General features: G+C 47.6%; 1 pseudogene; it reads right to left on the minus strand.

Annotated features, from left to right (window-relative positions):
- Positions 1-9,961: 9,961 nt before the first annotated feature.
- Positions 9,962-20,626, minus strand: LOC134407576 (pituitary homeobox 1-like; annotated as a pseudogene).
- Between the last annotated feature and the right edge of the window lie 674 nt (positions 20,627-21,300).

Raw genomic sequence — 21,300 nt, forward strand, 5'->3', positions numbered from 1 at the left:
AAAGTGCAGGAAATGGTAACTAAAACGATGAAGGGGCTGGAGCAATTCCCCTACAAGGGAAGATTAAAGCAGCTGGGATTGTTTAGCTTGGAAAAAAGAATGGAAGGGGGAGACATGATAGAAGTGTACAAAATTATGCATGGTGCAGAGAATGTGGACATGGAGACACTTTTCTCCCTCTCCCATAATACTAGGACTTGGGATCATCCCATGATTAGTAGGAGATTCAGGACAGATAAAAGGACGTACTTCTTCACACAGTGCATATTGAAACTATGGAATTCGCCACCACAAGATGTGGTGATGGGTCTAAAAGGGGCGGGATAAATTCCTGGAGGAGAAGGCTAGTTCTGATGGCTATGTGCAACTTCCAGTATTTGAGGCAGGAAGCCTGTGTGCACCAGTTGCTGGGGAACATGGGCGGGAGGGTGCTGCTGCACCATGTCCTGCTTTGTTGGTCCCTGGTCAACAGCTGGTTGGCCGCTATGTGAACAGAGTGCTGGACTAGATGGACCCTTGATCTGATCCAACACGGCTCTTCTTATGTTCTTATTCCATCAGGTTTCCAATAAACCCACTATATCTAGCTTGCCCTTTAAAACCAGGCACTCCAACTCTCACATTGATGTGTACAAATTACCTAGAATATACTTCTACATGCTGACAAATTCCGAGGATTTCCCAACACTCTGTGTAGGAATTACTGTCCTACACAGAGTGTAGGATCATGGTATATGATTCTAAGCAACAAAACATGTGCAGACACATGAGGAGAAGCGAGGCTGATGTGGATGAATTATAATCACTCACCAGCTTCCCCAACCCACCACCAGAAAAATTTCTGTGGACACCCATGGTAGGTCGCTCTCAGAGGGTGAACTTACTTGTAGGGATGGCGGAGAAATTAGTCCAGTTCTCCTTTAATGTGACTTTGCCTAATATTGCACTTTCAAACGAATGCACGAACCAAACCGAAAATCCATTATCCTTTGAAATTCGCACTTTTCTGAACTTTGCAATGGACATCGCCAGTCAAAAAAATGTGACCAACATAAGTAGTGTGGATTGCCTTTATTGTTGTTTACTTTTTGGTCTGTTGATTTTCACTTTGCTCTGTACTGGCTATTTCCCAGTAATACTGAATCTAATCTATGTTTATTGAATGGTTGCTTCTTTCTTATTTTATTATATTGATATTAGGGGTGTGCATGGACCCCCCGCTCCGCTTCACTTCCAGATCCGCGATTTTTGGATGAGGCCGCTTTGCCCCGCCCCCGCTCCGCCCATTTCCGCTCCACTCCGCTCGGAGCTCCGGATCCGGATCGGAGCTCCGTTTCCCCCCCCATAGGGTTGCATTGAAAGCTAAAAAAGTAAACAACTTTTTTTTGGTTCAAGTTAGAAACCTCACGTTTGGCACCATGACACCTCATGGGCGTATACACACGCACGCCAAGTTTCAAGGCAATCCCATCATCCCCTGATTTTTGGGGAATTTATGAAAATCGGGCACCCCATTCACACCCCTTGGGATAGCTCCGTCAATTTGCACGTTAGAAACCTCAAACTCGCCACCATGACAGCTTATCCATGTGTTCACATGGACGCCAGACTCAAGGCAGTCCCATCATCCCCTGATTTTTGGCGGGGCTCTAACCTCTAACGCACCACCCATAACCCTAAGTCACACCCCTTTCGATAGCTCCGTCAATTTGCACATTAGAAACCTCAAACTCAGCACCATGATAGCTTATCCACATGTCCACATGGACGCCAAGTTTCAAGGCAATCCCATCATCCCCTGATTTTTGGGGAATTTTTGAAAATCGGGCACCCCATTCACACCCCTTTCGATAGCTCCGTCAATTTGCGCGTTAGAAACCTCAAACTCGCCACCATGAAAGCTTATCCAGGGATACATACGCACACTGAGACTCAAGGCAGTCCCATCATCCCCTGATTTTGGGGGAATTTATGAAAATCAATTTAACGTCAATTTGCACGTTAAAAAAAAACCTCAAACTCACCACCATGACAGCTTATCCAGGGATACATACGCTGCACGCCGAGACTCAAGGCAGTCCCATCATCCCCTGTTTTTTGGCGGGGCTTAAACCTGCAGACCTCTCAATGGGGCCATTTCAAAGGAAATCCCAACATGCCATGAATTGGGGAGTATGAATCTTCTTCCACACTTGAAAAATGGATTTGGAACTTCCAAAACTCCAAGTGAGCGCAGGAAGGACTTCTCCCCCCTGAGTCAAAGCCAGACACACACAACATCCCTGCAAGGCGGGCAGGGGAGGAGAGAGGGAAGGCAGGCAGGCAGGCAGCAGACATTTCTGGGGGCATAAGGAAGTGAGCCAAGGATAAGCCAGTAATGCATATAAAATAGAATAAATAAATAAATAAATAAATAAACGAAGGAGGGGTGGAATTAAAAGCAGCAGTGTTGCTGAATAAACAACAAGAAGAACTTTTTAAAAAAGGTTATATCTGTCTTTTACCAGTAATAGGGGGACATGCCCGGGGGAGGGGGAAGCAGCTGCCAATTTGACTGGTCCTAGTAGTGACCAGTCTTTTAAGAAGCAAGGCTGTCCGTTCAACTCATGAAAGCCATTGCTCCACCGCTAAGAAGTGGAACTGTCACTTCAACTCATGATAGGCATCGCTCCACCACTAAGAGAAGTCGACCGCTCACTTCAACTCATGACAGTCATTGCTCCACCGGGTTACTCTCTTTGGAAGGCTCTGATGGCCTTCCAAGTACAGGAGAGAGTGGGGGCACGTCCACAATGAGATGCCCTAGGGGAGCTCATCCCCTTGCACCACATCTTTTCAGTTGTTTCCCAAAGTTAGGGTGGGTAGCAGTGCTGTGTTTCTATCTCTTATTATTAGCTTAGTATATGATTTCACAGGTTGTGTTTGTGCATTTGGTGGGGCTACTGTTTTAAAAAACACTGGGAAAAGTCCGTTCAGACTAAGAAAGAGAAGTTTCCCAGAATCCCAAGTTACCCGTTTTGCCTATCCCCTCCTCCAACTTTGGGATCATGTGATCATGACCGGGAGTTGACTCTGCCCCTCAGCAATCGAAAAGGTAATCTTTTTCCCGCCTTTACCCTACTTTTTAAAAAATTCTAGCGCGCGACCCGCACCACGCAGAGAGGTGAGTAGTCTCAAAATGACCCCCATCCATGACTGTCTAAGCACAAGAATTTTCAGAACGATAGCTTAAAAATCAACCCAGTTATCCCCGATTCTTTTCCGCAATGCAATCCTATGGGCGAAAACCGCCATTTGACCCGCGCTGTCCCTGTTTGTTGACCCGATTTTTAAAAAAATATAGCACGCGACCTGCACGACGCAGAGAGGTGAGAGTAGTCTCAAAATGACCCCCATCCACGACTGTCTAAGCACAAGAATTTTCAGAACGACAGCTTCAAAAAATGCAGGTTGCTTACCTGTAACTGTAGTTCTTCGAGTGGTCATCTATGCATTCACACATATGGGCTTTGCGCCTGCGCAGAGACCAGACCGGAACCTACTATAGCTGAGTGGAACGTTTTTGGCGGGAACCCCTCCCCCCACGCTACCGCGCATGTCCATGGGGTTCCCGCCCTTACCTCAGTTTACAGGAGTCCGACGTTGTGCCCCCATAAACATGAGTGTAAATAAAGTAAAGTACATTCCACAATAAAACAGTGTCATTTATAAGTCTCGCACCACCAAGTGGGGATGGTGGGTGGGTTGTGTGAATGCATAGATGACCACTCGAAGAACTACAGTTACAGGTAAGCAACCTGCATTTCTTCTTCGTGGTCTCTATGCATCACACATATGGGCGAGTAGCAAGCTAACATACCTTTGGAGGTGGGTTGGTGCATCATCTGAAGATCTCCGAAAGCACTGTCCTCCCAAATGAGCAGTCCTGCCTCGCACGGGTGTCCAAACTGTAGTGCTTGACAAACGTGGATGGAGTGGACCACGTTGCGGCTCTACAGACTTCTGCCAGTGGGACACCTCTGGTGAAGGCCACCGATGTTGAGACAGCTCTGGTGGAATGAGCTGTCACCGGTTTCACTAACTCTAATTTAGAAATAGAGTAGGCCAATTCAATTGTCTCCACTATCCAACGTGACAGTCGTTGGCAGGAGACAGGGAGTCCCTTAGAAGGCTCACCATAACAAATAAACAATTGCTTTGATTTTCTGAAAGTCTCTGTCCTGTTTTTGTAAAAAGCAAGAGCCCTTCTTACATCGAGAGTATGCAACGAAGACTCAAGAGGTGTAGTTGGATTAGAAAAGAAAGCAGGTAAAGTAATATGCTGGGACAGATGAAAAGTTGACACTACCTTAGGTAGGAAGGCTGGGTCTGTGCGTAGCACAACCTTATCCTTATGAAAGATAGTGTACGGGACATCTATCCTAAGAGCTCTAAGCTCACTTGCCCGTCTTGCCGATGTAATGGCTACTAGAAAGACAGTCTTTAAAGTAAGTAGCCTAAGGTCTGCCGACGCCATAGGCTCGAAGGGTTTGCGTGTCAGTGCTTGCAGCACAACTGACAGGCTCCATGGTGGCACTATACTCTTCACAGTTGGTATCGTGTTCTTCAGACCTTTCAGAAATTTCTTGGTTGTTGGATGGGTAAAAGGTGTAAACCCATCTATACCTTGGTGAAAAGATGTAATCGCAGCAAGGTGAACCCTGATGGATGCGAGCTTAAGTCCTTGCTGGAAGAGTGTCAATAAATAATTGAGGATGAAAGACAAATGGCAAGATTCTGGTATTTGACCATCTTTTGAAGCAAAGTTCTGAAATCTTTGCCACTTTGCCGCATAAGCCTTTCTTGTGGAAGGCTTTAGTGCTGCTAATATAATGTGGTCCACAGTCAAAACTCTGATCCCAGAGGAGGAGTGGCTGTTATCCTCCATGCAGTCAACTTGAGGGTCGACAGATCTGCGTGTCGAACCTTGCCCTGGTGTCGAGACAGGAGCTTCGGTGTCGACGGGAGCCTGATGTAATTCCCCTTCGATAACCGAAGAGCGTGAGAGAACCACGTCTGTCGAGGCCACCACGGCGTGATCAGGATGCAGTTGGAGTTGTCCCTCTGGATCTTGGCTAGCACCCTTGTCAATAGTGGGAAGGGAGGAAACATGTACAGGAGATTTCTTCTCCAAGTCCTTGTGAAGGCGTCTCCTAGAGAGTGCTTTCCTCTTCCTGCCCTGCTGCAATACTTGGCGCAAATTGCGTTGTCTTCGGTAGCGAAGACATCGACAGAAGGGTGGCCCCAGTATAGAAAAAGGCTTTCCCGCACCTCGGCGTCGAGTTCCCACTCGTGGTCGACAGGGAAGGACCTGCTGAGGGAGTCCGCAATAACGTTGTCCTTGCCGGCTACATGAATCGCCGTCAGGTAAGTCCTTCTCTTTATGCACCAGTTCCATATCCTGAGTGCAGACCGGTTCAGAGGGTGTGATCTTGTTCCACCCTGCCTGTTGATGTATGCCACCACGGTAGTATTGTCCGTCGCGATCAAGACATTCTTGCCCTCGATCAACTGTGCAAATGCTCTTATTGCATTTTCTACAGCCATGAGTTCGAGGTGATTGATGTGCTGTTCTCTCTGGGCTCGAGGCCAACGACCTTGAGCAGTAAGGGAGTTGCAATGAGCTCCCCATCCTTCTAAAGATGCATCCGTCGTGATCGTTACCGAAGGCGCCTGTTGTTGGAATGGAACGCCTTCGAGAAGAGTCGACATCGAGAACCACCATTTCAGCGATGCCCTGACTTGCTTCGGTAACGAAAGGTAAGTTCGTCGAGCATTGAGCCTGAGATCGAAAGTTCTTAAAAACCAGGCCTGCAATACCCTCATTCTGAGTCTTGCAAACCTGATGACCGCCGTAGTGGCTGCCATCAGGCCTAATAGTCTCTGAACTGTCCAAGCCGATACGTTCCGCCGGCTCTCGATGTCGATGGCTAACTGCTGCAAAGTGTTCGCCCTGGTTGAAGGTAAGTATGCTCTTCCGTCTCGAGAGGATAGGGTTACTCCTATGAAGTCCAACCTCTGGTGTGGGGTCAAAATGGACTTTTCGTGGTTCACCCAAAGCCCCAACGAGTCCAATAGGTTGAGGGTGGTTAGTATATCCGACTGGAGCGCCTCGCTGTTGTCTGCTACGAGGAGCCAATCGTCCAGGTATGGATAAACGTAAATGCCTTTCTGCCTTAGGTGGGCGCATACCACCGCCATGACTTTGGTGAAGACCCTCGGCGCCGTGGCCAACCCGACGGAAGAACGGTGAATTGGTACTGGGATGTACCGATCGAAAACCGAAGGTAAGCTTGATGCGACTTCCTGATGGAGATATGGAAGTACGCATCCTTCAGATCCACCACTGCGAACCAAACGCCTTTTTGTAGAAGCTGTAGAATTGAAGCGACCGTTGTCATACGGAACTTCCTCGGGGTGATGAACTTGTTCAGTTGTCTTAAGTCCATGATCGGTCGAAGACCTCCATCTTTTTTCGGGACCGTGAAGTAACGAGAGAAAAATCCTTGATTGAGTTCCTTTGCGGGTACAGGAGAGATGGCTCCCTTCGATAGCAAGGTCTGTACCTCGAGCAGCAGAGGAGAGGATGGAGTCGTTACTTTCACGCCGGAAAAAGGAGGAAGGGCATCGAGCTCGATGGCATAGCCCGAGTTGATGATAGTGAGCACCCAGGAGTCTGTTGTAATTGACTCCCATAGATGGTAACGGGGTGCTAGGCGGTTCGCAAAAGGGGGTGGATCTGGGGCCGAAGAGTCAAACACGCTGCTTTTTAGAAAAGTCAGGTTGCCTCTTGTCTTGTTGATATCGGCCCTGGTATGGCCTCTTCCTTTGCAACTGCTGTTGCTGCTGCCGAGGTTGAGGCTGGTACTGAGGCCGGTATTGCTGGTGCTGTTGCAATGACGGTCTCATCCATCTCTTTGGCTTGTACTGAGGTGGAGGAGCAGTGAATCCCATCTTCTTAGCCGTTGTTCTGGCTTTGTAGATGGAATCCAGTGTTTCATCGGTGTTAGAATGAAAAAGTCCCTCGCCATCGAATGGCATACTTTCTATCCTCCACTTGGTCTCATGGCTCAGATTAGCCGATCTGAGCCACGCGTGTCTCCTTAGAGATATTGCGCCCATCATGGACTTCGAATGGCAGTCCACTTGGTGTCGAGCCGTGGATAACTGCTGCCTGGCGATGGCTGAAGCCTCATTTTGAAACACCCTCGCCAGTTCCTTCTTGTCCTCCGGAAGGTGTTCGCATAATGAACCCATCTTTTCCCATAAGAAAAGCTGGTACCTCGCCATCGTTGCTTCGTATGATGACGCTCTAATGCCTAGGGAAGAAGAGGAATAAATCCTTCTGCCAGTCTGGTCTAATTTCCTCCCTTCCCTATCCACCGGCGCCGAATGTGCCTTTTGAGATTGTCCTTGGGCTGACTCAACCACTATGGAGTTAGGCTTTGGATGTTGAACCAAAAATTTTGCGCCTTCCTCCTGGACTCGATAAAGAGTCTCTAATCTCTTAGATGTAGCCTGAGTCACAGCAGGTGTCTTCCAAGACTCTTGGGCAGTTTGCTTTAATGCATGTGGAATGGGGATAGCCAGTCTTTGATTGGTAGTAGTTTGGAACACATCATAAATGGGATCCACAACCGATTCATCCGTTTGACGGATATCTAGTCCTAATGCCTGTGACATCCTAAGCATATGGTCAGAGAACCTGACCATATCGTCCGACGGAGAGGAAGGGTCGTTCTCGTGAACCTCATCTTCCGGCGAGGGCATCGTTGGAGTTGCAGACACCCTCGATTCCGAGTCTGACGGGTAGTCTTGCTCAGGAGAAGACACCGTAACCACTTGTAACTGAAGTTGGTCTGTTGGTACCGTGGGAACTGCCTCGGTCGATGCCGAAGGTTGCATACGGTGTCGAGGAGTAGACACCCTCGATGTCTGATGGTCAGGCGATGCAGGTAATGGCAATCGGCACATCCTTGTCATAGGTGGTGGTTGCGCATAGTAACCTTCCCGGGGACTCTGTCGATCCGGAAAGTAGCGCTGGGGACGATATCGGTCCCATTCATAGTCTTCATATCTTGGCTGAGGATCGGAGTATCTAGAAGCTCCGTCCCATTCACGACGAGGTGTAAGTCTTGGAGATGGTTGTAGTGGGATTAATCCCTGCAACGTTTGAGGCCTTGTAGGCTGTTGGAAAGAAGCCGCTGACGCGGAATCTCTTAGTTCGCCCTCCGAAAGGCTGAGTGGGCGTGTCGGTACCGTGGCCATCGGTACCGACTGAGATCTCGATGCCGAGGGAGGCCTCGACATCGACGCGGTCGGAGCAATGGGAGGCGTGGAATGACTCCTAACCGGCTCCGCCGCTCGCGGTGACGCTAAGGTGGATTTTTCAGCGTCCCTTTTTTTCTTCTTCTTCTTCTTCTTCTCCAGCTCCGAAGAAGGTTTAGGAGTTCTTGCTTTCTTTGAAATCTTCTTAGCCATAGAACTCGTCAAAGACCGGCCAGGCGTGAGGGGTATCTGTGCCCTATGAGCTCTGGCTTGCACCTCAGTGCCGCGGTCTGCTGGTTTGTCGATAACGGGCTTACGGATTGCCGTCTTTTCAGTAACGGACTTACCAACTGCCGTTTTTTCCATACTGGGAGCCTCAGTAGCCTTGAGAGCTTTTTCCCACAATATAGAGCGAAGTCTATCGGCTCTATGTTTCCTTGTTTGTTTCTTAAACGACATACAGTGGTGGCAGGCCTCCACCACGTGTCCTTCTCCCAAACAAACGAGACAAAGAGAGTGTCCGTCCGTCGGCGGAAGTTTCGCCCCACACCTTACACACTTCCTAAATGGGGCTTTCGTTGCCATACGGGCCTCAGGCGACCGAAGTCGCTGAGGGAAAAACTATCTACAATTAATTTTTTTTTTTTTTTTTTTTTATATATATATAGATAAGAAAGAAGTAAAAAGAATTAGGAAAGATTGAAGAATGACAGGTTTAAAGAAAAGATTAAGTAAGTTAACTAGAAAAACGCTAGAGGTTCGGTTAAGCTGGTCTATGCACAACGGCGGACGACGAAGAACTGAGGTAAGGGCGGGAACCCCATGGACATGCGCGGTAGCGTGGGGGGAGGGGTTCCCGCCAAAAACGTTCCACTCAGCTATAGTAGGTTCCGGTCTGGTCTCTGCGCAGGCGCAAAGCCCATATGTGTGATGCATAGAGACCACGAAGAAGAACAACCCAGTTATCTATGGGCAAAATGTTTCAAGATGGCGATCGGAGCGGTCCGCCTGAAAGAGGAGCTCCGAAAAATGGTCGCTTCTCTTCGCCTTGCTTCTAGGGGTCTGCGGTCCGCTTCTACTCCGCCTCTGGGCAAGGCGGAGCAGGCCAATTCGCTCCTGCGCTTCTAATAGGAGCGGAGCACATGCCTAATTGATATGATTGGTGACAAATTGCTTTTTTTCTCCCCAGATATCGTATTTGGATAATGTAATTTTTACTTCGGCCACCGTTTGCAAATCGAGAGATGTCTTGCCCCTACTAGAACAGTCCTCCTCAGAAGAAAAGCGAGAGGCCCCCGAATCCCAGGCATCCCAGATCAAGGACTGCCCCGTTCGCAACCCCCAGTGCAGATGGGAGCACATTTTTGAGAAAAAGTTTGCACCTTCCCAAAATTGCTATCACATTAAAAAACAAATTAAAAAAACAAAAAACTTTAAAAAGGTAAAAATACTGATTCTCACTCATTTTGATGCTTTAGTCAGTTGGAGAAAACTGAGCCCTTCTGAAAAATCTGCATGGAAATAGAAGCCCTTCTTTCCACCAGAACTGGTGGATCCCATCCACCCTCCCTCCCCCCCCCTGAACTTACAGAGGGGAGCTCATGGTAAGAGTCTGAAGAGGGCACAACAGTGGCCCTCCTTTTGGGCCACAACGTCACACTGGCCTTTCCAGATTATACTGGCTGGAGCTGGGGTGACGGCTGGCTTTGGAGGAGAGCCACAGTTGAGGGGCGGCAGCTGGGGCTGTTTCGCTCTGAGCCTCAACCCAGCCAGGCTTGCACTGCAGGGGTCCCTGTACATGTACGGGGAAGAAGCACCAGTGCCATACGTTTGAGACAGCAGGCCCAGGAGGGCTTGCGAGGCTGTTGAAGGACTCCAGAGAGGGGACGCCAGGCACGGAGGCTCCTGCAGCTCCAGGAAACACACCCTGGGGTAGAAAGGAATCGAGGTTCATGGAGTTGAAGAGCTGGAACCCTTTGCCATGCATGGGGGTGGCATGCAGTCCCTTGGGGGCCCAGGAGCTGTAGGCATAGCTTGGGTAGAGGTCCTCAGAAGGGCTCCCAGGCAAACCGCTGAGCTGCGAGCCGAAGGGGCCTTTGCAGCGCTCCATCTGCTGGTGGCGCGCCTTCTTCCGCCACTTGGCTCTCCGGTTCTTAACCCAAACCTAGAGAGAGAAAGAGAGAGAGAGAGAGAGAGGGAGGGAGGAAGGGAGGGAGGGAGGGAGGGAGAAAACTACTCTTAAAGGCAGTGTTTAAATTCTTTCTGCAGTATCTGCACCCGACAGACGAGGCTAGAAAGCCACTTCCAACATGATGGTGTGCATTCTCTTAATGGGAGTTGGGTGAGACCAGCACAAGAGGAGAATAACTTGGAGAAATGTAGGTTAGGCACTAATACTGGGGTCTACAACATGGTGCCTGCCAATCTCCCTACACTTCTTGATATATATATATTTTTAAAAAGATATGTTAATTTAGAAAGTTGGCGTTTTTTAAAACTAGGAGACTGGCATGCTGCAAAATAAGATAGCCTTCCAGCATCATCTTGCCCAAGAATCCGATGTGGACCCCACAGGCATTCTTAGAAAATAAAAATGGGGGACTGTAGCCCAGCATGCCCAGACACACGGGGGTGGGGGTTTAATCTTGGGTGGCAGGGACTATCCTGGGATATCTCTGCATATCACTCAGCACTCAAAACAGGAGGATCTGGAAGTAGTAGGAGAAATTCTAGTCAACAAGCAAAGCTTGAGCTTGAACGCACTCAGGGATCCCATCCCACTTTTGGAGTTTGTATTGTTGGCTCTTCGGTGTGCTTTGAAACAGTTGAAAGTGGATAAGAGTGTTTGGTTCTTCCTTGCTCTCATTGTGATTCTGCTTCCTCCTTTACATCTAGGTTAGCGGCAAGCCATAGGCCATAGCTAGACCTAAGGTTTATCCCTGGATCGTCCAGGGGTCAGACCTGTTCATCCAGTGCTCAGGCAGGGGTGAACCCGGGATGATCCTGGTATAAACCTTAGGTCTAGCTACGGCCATGGACTGCTGGCAAGGGATGGGTTGCACCTCACAAGGGCTGGAAAGAATGAGTTCGGCCACAGCATGAAGAACTTCATCAGGAGGGCTTTAAACTGAATCTTACGGGGGTGGGAGACGTAAATTTTGAGGCAACAATGGATGAAGGCCAATGCATCACAGTACAGAGAACAGCTCCAACAGTGTCCCAAAATAGTGTCTGCAACAAGGTAGGAACAAAGCCAGACTATAAAACACATGGTCTTCGATGTCTATATACTAATGCCCAGAGCATGGGAAACAAACAGAATGAACTTGAACTCTTATTACATGAAGGCATATACGACTTGATAGGTATAACTGAAACTTGGTGAGATGACTCCCATGACTGGAATATAGCAATTGAAGGATATAACTTGTTCAAAAAGAACAGAAGAAATAGAAAGGGAGGTGGAGTTGCACTATATGTTAAAAATACCTATCCCTGCACAGAAATACAGGCGGATGAGATTGGGAGCCCCGTCGAGAGCGTCTGGATTAAAATAAATGGGGCTAGGAATAAAAAGAATATGATAATCGGAGTCTACTACCGACCACCCAATCAAGGAGAAGACGAGGACGAAACTTTTGAGAAACAAATTGCCAGTGTTTCAAGGAAGTGTGATGTAGTAGTGATGGGGGACTTCAATTATCTGTTGGGAGACCATTACTGCCAAAAGCGGCCCTTCCAAGAAATTCCTGACATGTATGGGTGATAACTTTCTCCTACAGAAAGTGGTGGAAGGAACTAGAGGATCGGCAATCCTTGACTTGTTATTGACCAATAGGGATGACTTAGTGGATAAAGTGGCAGTTACGGGAACTCTGGGGGAAAGTGACCACGTCATACTTGAATTCTTGATTATGAAGGAGACAAAAGTCAAGCGTAGCCATACACGTACTCTGGATTTTAGGAAAGCTGATTTTAATAAACTCAGAACTATAATAAGTAAGGTCCCGTGGCAAGGGAGCCTAATGAGAAAAGGAGTGCAGGATGGGTGGGAGTATTTAAAAAAGGAAATTTTAAAGGCACAGTTACAAACAATTCCAACAAGTAGAAAAGATAGAAGACAACAGAGGAAACCATTGTGGCTCCACAAAAAGCTTAGAGATGACCTGAAAACAAAAAGGGATACATATAGGAAGTGGAAGGAAGGCCAAGCTACAAAAGAAGAGTACAGACAAGTGGCGCAGAAGTGCCGAAATGGCGTCAGGAAGGCTAAAGCTCAGAATGAGCTGAGATTAGCGAGGGATGCTAAAAGCAATAAAAAGGCTTTCTTCAGATACGTGAGTAGTAAAAGACAGAGGAAAGAAATGGTGGTTCAACTGCTTAATGAGGATGGCAAATTGATAATAGACAACAAAGAAAAGGCTGAAGTGCTCAATTCCTACTTTGCCTCGGTCTTCTCCCAAAAGCGGGTCTATGACCCCCCTGGAAAAAGTGAAGCAGAAGTTGAGGGGGCAGGATTGCAGTTTGAGATTGATAAACAATTGGTCAAAGAACACCTAATTTCCTTGAATGAGTTTAAATCTCCAGGGCCCGATGAACTGCATCCAAGAGTAATGAAGGAGCTAGCAGAAGAACTCTCAGAACCTTTGTCTATTATCTTTGCAAAATCATGGAAGACGGGTGAGGTGCCGGATGACTGGAGGAGGGCTAACGTTGTCCCTATCTTCAAAAAGGGCAAAAAGGAGGAACCTGGGAACTACAGACCAGTCAGTCTGACATCCATCCCTGGGAAAATTCTGGAGCAGATTATAAAGAAGTCAATCTGTAAACACCTTGAAATCAATGCAGTGATTACTAGAAGCCAACATGGATTTGTCAGGAACAAATCCTGTCAGACTAATTTGATCTCATTTTTTGATAGGATAACCTCCCTTGTGGACTGTGGGAATGCTGTGGACGTCATATATCTTGACTTCAGCAAAGCTTTTGACAAAGTACCACATGACATTCTGATTAACAAACTAGCTAAAAGTGGGCTAGATGGAACAACTATTAGGTGGATCCACAGTTGGCTACAGAATCGGACTCAAAGAGTACTTATCAATGGAACCTTCTCAAACTGGGGGAGAGGCAACGAGTGGGGTGCCGCAGGGCTCAGTCCTGGGCCCAGTGCTCTTCAACATTTTTATTAATGATTTGGACGAGGAGGTGCAGGGAACGCTGATCAAATTTGCAGATGACACAAAATTGGGTGGGATAGCTAATACCCTGGAAGACAGAAACAAACTTCAAAGTGATCTTGATAGGCTGGAGTGCTGGGCTGAAAACAACAGAATGAAATTTAATAGGGATAAATGCCAAGTTCTACATTTAGGGAATAGAAACCAAATGCAAAATTACAAGATGGGGGACACTTGGCTCAGCAATACTACAAATGAGAAAGATCTTGGAATTGTTGTAGATCACAAGCTGAATATGAGCCAACAGTGCGATATGGCTGCAAGAAAGGCAAATGCTATTTTGGGCTGCATTAATAGAAGTATAGCTTCCAAATCACGTGAGGTACTGGTTCCTCTCTATTCGGCCCAGGTTAGGCCTCATCTAGAGTATTGTGTCCAGTTCTGGGCTCCACAATTCAAGAAGGACGCAGACAAGCTGGAGCGTGTTCAGAAGAGGACAACCAGGATGATCAGGGATCTAGAAGCAAAGCCCTATGAAGAGAGACTGAAAGAACTGGGCATGTTTAGCCTGGAGAAGAGAAGATTGAGGGGAGACATGTAAGCACTCTTCAAATACTTCAAAGGTTGTCACACAGAGGAGGGCCAGGATCTCTTCTCGATCCTCCCAGAGTGCAGGACACGGAATAACGGGCTCAAGTTAAAGGAAGCCAAATTCCGGCTGGACATCAGGAAAAACTTCCTGACTGTTAGAGCAGTGCGACGGTGGAATCAGTTACCTAGGGAGGTTGTGGGCTCTCCCACAGTAGAGGCCGTCAAGAGGCAGCTGGACAAGCATCTGTCAGGGATGCTTTAGGGTGGATTCCTGCATTGAGCAGAGGGTTGGACTAGATGGCCTGCTAGCTCTACAGTGAGAGGTGGTCAGAGAACAACAAATGATTCGCTCTTAAACGGGTAGTAAACTACGACGCTTCTTTTGTCTAAGAAGCACAATTCAAGTAGGATGCATGGGAGTACTTCACAGTCAAAGCAGATTATAAACTGGAAAACAGAGCAGTTAACATACCGGGCTGCTGTATGCTTCCTGGAGACTTAATTGGCCTGACTTTATAATTCCCACAGTTATGTGGTAGAAGATGTCACTCCCATTTGAAAAAATGTAGGGCTTCCTAAGGAAAATGATAGAATATTTACGCAGTGATACATATGGCAGTCCCGTGTTATTAATGGAAAATCCATTGTAGGTCTCACTCTAGAGCAGTACATCAAAAAGTTTACTTACAGATGTTAACTGCTCTGTCTGATACTCACACCCTTTTGTCTTAATTGCAAACAAGAATCAGTAAACTGTGTTTAGTCCTTTTGACCCTGCTTGAATATTATATAACATGTCTTTTCTGTATATTGCATTTTAGCATTGACCACTGATGAAGACCTTGTGTTGAAACACGTTTGGCCTTTTTACTTCACGTTGTTCCTGTTCGATATTTGTTCTTGTGCAATTTGAGGTTGCACTTTTAATGCAATATTATTGTTAACCTTTATTTTATTTTTGTATATTAAACATTATTGTTCTATTGTATATATGTATTCAATGAACAAAAAACCTACGGTTTATAAAACAAGAAGTAGGTGGCTCTAAGTTGTTCGTCATCAGTTTTCCACAACCCCACAGTCACCTCTGCATATCCTATTCTCCATCCTGTCCTCATGGTTTATCTGCTTTGGAAGAATGAGAATTTCACTGGTACTTTCTGCCTCCTTAGGGAGGATGTGGCGTTAAGACTGGCGAGCCTTAACTCCCAATTTCCCCGCTTTTTGGTGCTTGGTGGAAAAGTGTACATCCTTAACGTTGTTTTATAAACCGTAGGTTTTTTGTTCATTGAATTTCATGGCTTTTTGTAAAGAATGACGAGACCGCTGCCCTCTTTTAAATGCAGTTACTATAGTATAGCTCCTGCAGCTTTCACTGTTGTGATGAAGAGGAGATTTCACCAGGTTCTCCATATATACAAATGACACCTGGTGAAATTCCCTTTTCATCACAACAGTGCAAGCTGCAGGAGCTATACTAGGGTAATCAGATACAAAAGAGGTCAGGGCTTCTGCAGCTTGCACTGTTGTGATGAAAAGGGAATTTCACCAGATTCTCCATATATACAAATGACACCTGGTGAAATTCCCTTTTCATCACAACAGTGCAAGCTGCAAGAGCTATACTAGAGTAATCAGATACAAAAGAGGTCAGGGCTTCTGCAGCTTGCACTGTTGTGATGAAAAGGGAATTTCACCAGATTCTCCATATATACAAATGACACCTGGTGAAATTCCCTTTTCATCACAACAGTGCAAGCTGCAAGAGCTATACTAGAGTAATCAGATACAAAAGAGGTCAGGGCTTCTGCAGCTTGCACTGTTGTGATGAAAAGGGAATTTCACCAGGTTCTCCATATATACAAATGACACCTGCTGAAATTCCCTTTTCATCACAACAGTGCAAGCTGCAGGAGCTATACTAGAGTAATCAGATACAAAAGAGGTTGTAGCTGGAGAGGTTCAGAGGAGGGCACCCAGGATGATCAGGGGTTTGGAAACGAAACTCCATGAAGAGACTGAAACAACTGGGCATGTTTAGCCTGGAGAAGAGAAGATTGATGGAACCAGTTACTTAGGGAGGTTGTGGCCTCTCCCACACTAGAGGCCTTCAACAGGGAGCTGGAGAACCATCTGTAACGTATGCTTTAGGGTGGATTCCTGCATTGAGCAGGGGTTGGACTCGATGGCCTTATAGGTCCCTTCCAGCTCTACTATTCTTTGATTAAAAATGAATTGCTGTGATTCAGGGGGCTATGACAGTTTTGTTCGTTTATTTATAAGGGTGGAAACGGTACAGTAACTTTCAGAATTGTATCAAACTTATTCTCAGCAGCTATTCAGTGCCCCAATGTATAGCTGAACACCTAGAAACTTATTCAATGAACAAAAAACCTACAGTTTATAAAACAACGTTAAGGACGTACACTTTTCCACCAAGCACCAAAAAGCGGGGAAATTGGGAGTTAAGGCTCGCCAGCCTTAACGCCACATCCTCCCTAAGGAGGCAGAAAGTACCAGTGAAATTCTCATTCTGCCAAAGCAGATAATCCATGAGGACAGGATGGAGAATAGGATATGCAGAGGTGACTGTGGGGTTGTGGAAAACTGATGACGAACAACTTAGAGCCACCTACTTCTTTTTTTGTTTAGAGCAGCCCTTCCCCAACCTGGTGCCCTCCAAAGGTGTTGGACTGCGACGACGGAGCAGGTAAGAAACCCCACCCCCTCCTGCCTGGCCCTGCTGCCAGGTAAGCCCCAACCACTTATGTGTTCCATCGTCACTGGGCCCGGGCTTGAACTGAGCACCCTGGTCCATCCGAAGCTCAATTCAAGCCTGGGCCCGGGGACGAGGGAGCAGGTAAGCAAAACCCCCTCCTGCTTGGGCCCTTACCTAGACCCACTGCCACTGCTGTGCAAACTGCAGGAACGGCTCCAGGCCGTTTATCTGCTTTGGCAGAATGAGAATTTCACTGGTACTTTCTGCCTCCTTAGGGAGGATGTGGCGTTAAGGCTGGCGAGCCTTAACTCCCAATTTCCCCGCTTTTTGGTGCTTGGTGGAAAAGTGTACGTCCTTAACATTGTTTTATAAACCGTAGGTTTTTTGTTCATTGAATTTCATGGCTTTTTGTAAAGGATGACGAAAGCCCTGCCCTCTTTTAAATGCGTTCACTGTAGTATGGCTCCTGCAGCTTTCACTGTTGTGATGAAGAGGAGATTTCACCAGGTTCTCCATATATACAAATGACACCTGGTGAAATTCCCTTTTCATCACAACAGTGCAAGTTGCAGGAGCTATACTAGAGTAATCAGATACAAAAGAGGTCAGGGCTTCTGCAGCTTGCACTCCCTCGCCCGCCGCGCGCTCACTTACCTCCCTTCACTCACCGCCCGCTCCAGGCGTCGAAGCCAGGACGCTGGGGTTGGAGGCGGAAGCTTTAGAGTAACCCACCCGCGAAAAGACACTGACAATATTTGCTAGAGGAGGCAGCCATTTTCTCTCAATGTTCCAATATAGCTGATATAGTAAGACTGATGGAGACAAGCTGGAGAGGTTCAGAGGAGGGCACCCAGGATGATCAGGGGTTTGGAAACGAAACTCCATGAAGAGACTGAAACAACTGGGCATGTTTAGCCTGGAGAAGAGAAGATTGATGGAACCAGTTACTTAGGGAGGTTGTGGCCTCTCCCACACTAGAGGCCTTCAACAGGGAGCTGGAGAACCATCTGTAACGTATGCTTTAGGGTGGATTCCTGCATTGAGCAGGGGTTGGACTTGATGGCCTTATAGGTCCCTTCCAGCTCTACTATTCGATGATTAAAAATGAATTGCTGTGATTCAGGGGGCTATGACAGTTTTGTTCGTTTATTTATAAGGGTGGAAACGGTACAGTAACTTTCAGAATTGTATCAAACTTATTCTCAGCAGCTATTCAGTGCCCCAATGTATAGCTGAACACCTAGAAACTTATTCCATTGACAATGTGATCCAGACATCCTATGATAAAAAGTTGGCATGAAATATTTTTACCAAAACTAGCAATAAATCATTATTTATTATTACATTTATATACCTCCCCATAGACAAAGCTCTCTGGGTGGTTTACAATACATTTACCTCATTACTTGAAAATAAGGTTTAAATAATATCTGAACCTGGTCCAATGGTGCAATCCTATGCATTTTTAGACAGAAAAGTAAAAATCCTACAACTCCCAGCATTCCTCAGCCAGTCTTGCGGGTTGGGGCATGCTGGCAGTTGTAGGCCTCACCCCCTCTCAACATGCATAAGATTACACCCTTATGGACTTAAGAGTATTTCTTCATCTACCCCAGTGATGCTTCCAGTAACAGGATGCAAAAAGAGAAAATATTTTCAATGTATTATTTTAATTATTATTATGCCCAACATGTTTCAGAATGAAGAGCTCATTAACTTTTGTAAACTGCCCAGAGAGCTTTGGCCATGGGGCAGTATGTAAATACAATAAATAAACAAATAAATTAATCAGGGGGTAATCTTTACAATCCCAAATTCTAGGAAGCGGATAAGCCAGCTTCTAGAGATGTGAGCCAGACCTCTTCAGAAGGGGGAGTAGGGTTTTGGTCAGTTTAAATTGTCTCCAGGGTTCCCTTACTCAGTTCCTCAGATCGCAAAGAGCGCTTTGCCATGGATTCCTATGGACAAGTATGGTTCCTCTATAGAGCTCAAACATGTCTAAAGTGTCCTATTTTTAAAGAAAGACTGTATTTTAAAGAAAGCCTTCTCAAACCTTAGAGAAACAGCATTTTTTTAATCTTTAAAATAAAAAAGGCTGCAAAGGGAGTCTAGAAGGATCACGGTGGTCTATGAAGTAATGTTTCCTGAAGGACGAATATTGCCACAGTTAAAATTGAAGTTCTTAAATAAATAAATAAATTATTTTAACTTAATTGCTTTTCCTTCACCTAAGCAAAGATGAGGTTCTAATACAATCTCCAGTGGAAAAGAAAGAAACTGCCACAATATTCCTGCCTTGAGCAGGGGGTTGGACTCGATGGCCTTGTAGGCCCCTTCCAACTCTGCTGTTCTATGATTCTAAATACTGACATTTCTGCTGCAAACTAATGCCTGCTTTTGTTTGTTTTAAAAAGAAAGTCTGAATCATTTACTTATAATAGAAAAGGATGGAACTGCAAATAGCCTAAAACTGTTTAAAATTAATATCTAGACACACAGAACCATAGAATAGCAGAGTTGGAAGGGGCCTACAAGGCCACTGAGTCCACCCCACCCCCCCGCTCAATGCAGGAATCCACCCTAAAGCATCCCTGACAGACATCCCTGACAATGTCTTAAGAGAAATATTTTTACAGAGTTTTATCCATACACACACCCAAACTCCCCCAGTAAGACTGCGAGATTAACACTGCAAAGGCTGGAATCTGTACAATTTTCAAGCGTGCAAGCTAAATACAGTTCACACCAGCACCCGTGTACCTGCTTTTGCAGTTGTCTTGCTACTGCTGCTGCAGCACAGAGCTACCAGCTTTAGACATTGTTGTTTTGCAGCAATCCTTTGCAAACCACCATGTGAGTTTAAGGGGGAAATTGCATTTTTTTTGCAAATTAAGCACAATTAAAGCAGGATGCATGAGAGTACTTCACAATAAAAGCTGATTTTAAGGTGGAAAACTTCTGAGTCCTTCGCATGCAATTTGCAGTGATTGCAAGGTATAGTGCTGGTGCAATAAAGCTAGGGTGACCATAGGCACCGGATTACTCCGGTAACCACCGGGGAAACCGCACGATCCGGAGGATCCGGATTGGGCCGCTGAAACACCGGGGCGGGGGGGGACTCGGCCGCGGCCGCCCTTACCTGCCTGCAGCGTTTTTTTCGGGTGCACGGTGGCCATCTTTATAATCCAAGGCAAGCAAGGCAGAGGCGGGCGGAGGCGGCGAGGTGGAGGGCAATCTGCGGCAAGTGCCGCTGCTGTCACCACCGGCCCGCCGCTGCCGCTGCCGCCGCCAAGAACACACAAGCAGCAAGCCGCGGAACCATCGAGGCGGGCGGCGCGGCCTGGCACGGCCTGTCCCGGTGCGGCCGCAGCAGCCGCAGCGGCAAGCAGGCATCGAGGCGGCCGGCGCGGCCCGGCGCAGCCTGGCGCGGCCCGGCGCGGTGTGGCCTGGTGCGGCCCGGCGCGGCCTGGTCGCAGGCGGCCGCAGCAGCTGAACCATCGAGGCGGGCGGCCCGGCGCAGCACGGCGCGGCACGGCCTGGCGCAGCACGGCGCGGCCTGGCGCGGCACGGCCGCAGGCAGCAGCAGCAGCAAGCCAGCGGAACCATCGAGGCGGGCGGCACGGCCTGGCACGGCCTGGCGCGGCCCGTCCCGGCGCGGCCCGTCCCGGCGCGGCCACAGCAAGCAGGCATCGAGGCGGGCGGCGCGTCCTGGCGCGTCCCGTCCCGGCGCGTCCCGGCGCGTCCCGGCGCGTCCTGGCGCAGCCTGTATTGGTGCGGCCGCAGGCGGCCGCAGCGGCGAGGAGAAGCAGCGAGGCGGGCGGCCCGGCATGGCCTCGCGCAGCCCGACCCGTCGCGGCCTGGTGCGGTGCAAGTGCCGCCGCTTGTGGCAAGGCAACGGGGGGGGGCAGAACAAGCAGTGGGGGGGGAAGCAGTCTGGTGGCGGCCCAAGGTGGTCATCAGGAGGACAAGGGAAGCCGGGGACAACCTGGCAGAGCAAGGCGTGGGCCGGTCAAGCGGAAGCGGAAGGAAGGCGGAGGACATCCACCAGCCACGCACCAGGCAGCAGCAGGACACGAGGTGAGCAGGGAGGAGGCAACTCTGCAACGACAACGTGGGAAAAGGTAGGACAAGGCAAGGCCACCATCCTCCCTAATTTGGCATGGGGGTGGTGATAATAATAATAATAATATAATATAATAATAATAAAATATAATAATAATAATAATAATAATAATAATAATAATGGTGAGGTGGAGGGGGGAGAGGCTGGGACGCAGGGCTAGGGAAAGGCGGGGGGGGAGACAAGAGCTTGAGAGAGGGGCTTCATTGCTTCAGCCACTTTAAAATGGCTATTTTACAAGTTTTGTCCCTGAAAAATGGAAATGGTGATGTAATGTTAAAAATGCTCCTTCTCTTCCGTTTGTCCATATTTTTAAAGTGCTAAATACAATGAAGTATATTAAAGCTCCTCTGAGTGTACACAGAGTGTGTTTCCATTATTAT

Source organism: Elgaria multicarinata, chromosome 12, assembly GCF_023053635.1.
Source record: "Elgaria multicarinata webbii isolate HBS135686 ecotype San Diego chromosome 12, rElgMul1.1.pri, whole genome shotgun sequence".
Lineage (NCBI taxonomy): Eukaryota > Metazoa > Chordata > Lepidosauria > Squamata > Anguidae > Elgaria > Elgaria multicarinata.